Below are 1,197 nucleotides of genomic sequence, written 5' to 3' on the forward strand. Positions count from 1 at the left end.
GAACCATCCTTCTTCTCCTGGGCTGCAAGTAGCCACCCCTGGGAAGCCAAGAGGCAGGCACAGGATTCTGCAAGGTAAGTGTCCCACAGGCCGTGATGGACAGTGTGATGAAGGTAAGTCTTCCTGAGGCACAATGAACTGCAACGCAGCGAACCAGGCGGTCGGGGCGAAGGGCATTCACTGGAGGTACAAGCTTGTGAGTGACTCCTGAGCACAGGGCCCCTTCCCCTTTTAAGGACCTGCTCCTCATGGCCTGCGACTAGAGATGACTTGGCTGCATCTGGTGGGTCACACTCCACCTTGGGCAGTGTCCATGCTCTGGGTGTGTGAGTGCTGCCTAATGAGAGTCCCAGACACCTTGTCTATCTAGCAGCTCTTCTGATCTTCCAGTTGTTCAACCAGCCCCTTCATCCCACAAGCATTGCAGGAGGGAGCGGGAGGGGGAGGGGGAAAGCCACTTCACAGGCATTCAGAGAGGGAGAGGAGACAAAAATGGGAATGGGGGAAGTATAACAGACCTATTGAGCTTAGAAGTCGCTGCTGCTCCTACAACAGCAGGGACAGGCCACTAGGAGCTGGAAAAAATTAAGCCATCATGTTTCTGCCTGGTTTTGAACCAGGAACCTTTTGCATGTTAGGCAAACGTGATAACCACTACACTACAGAAACTCTGTTGCAGGGCTCTGCCCCTCCCTTCATAAGAACAGAAGAATGGCCAGACTGGGTCAGACCAAAGGTCCATCCAACCCCATATCCTATCTGCCAACAGTGGCCAATACCAGGTGCCCCAGAGGGACTGAACCTAACAGGTAATGATCAAGTGATCTCTCTCCTGCCATCCATCTCCTCCCTCTGACAAACAGAGGCTAGGGACACCATTCCTTACCCAGGCTGCCTAATAGCCATTAATGGACTTCACCTCCATGAATTTATCTGCAAAAATAATGAGGAGTACTTGTGGCACCTTAGAGACTAACAAACTTAATTGAGCATAAGCTTTTGTAGACTAAAATCCACTTAATCAGATGCATACAGTGGAAAATACAGCAGGAAGATATATATATATACACAGAGAACATGAAAAAATGGGTGTTGCCATCCACACTATAATGAGAGTGAGCAGTTAAGGTGAGCTATTATCAGCAGGAGAAAAAAACCTGTAGTGACAATCAGGATGGCCCATTTCCCACAGTTGAC

General features: G+C 49.5%; 1 non-coding gene across 1 annotated transcript; it reads right to left on the reverse strand.

Moving 5' to 3' along the window:
* Nucleotides 1-596: 596 nt before the first annotated feature.
* Nucleotides 597-669, reverse strand: TRNAV-AAC. Its single transcript has one exon. It is a non-coding gene; the product is annotated as a tRNA-Val (tRNA).
* Between the last annotated feature and the right edge of the window lie 528 nt (nucleotides 670-1,197).

This window comes from Mauremys mutica, unplaced genomic scaffold, assembly GCF_020497125.1.
Source record: "Mauremys mutica isolate MM-2020 ecotype Southern unplaced genomic scaffold, ASM2049712v1 Super-Scaffold_100046, whole genome shotgun sequence".
In the NCBI taxonomy this organism is placed as follows: domain Eukaryota; kingdom Metazoa; phylum Chordata; order Testudines; family Geoemydidae; genus Mauremys; species Mauremys mutica.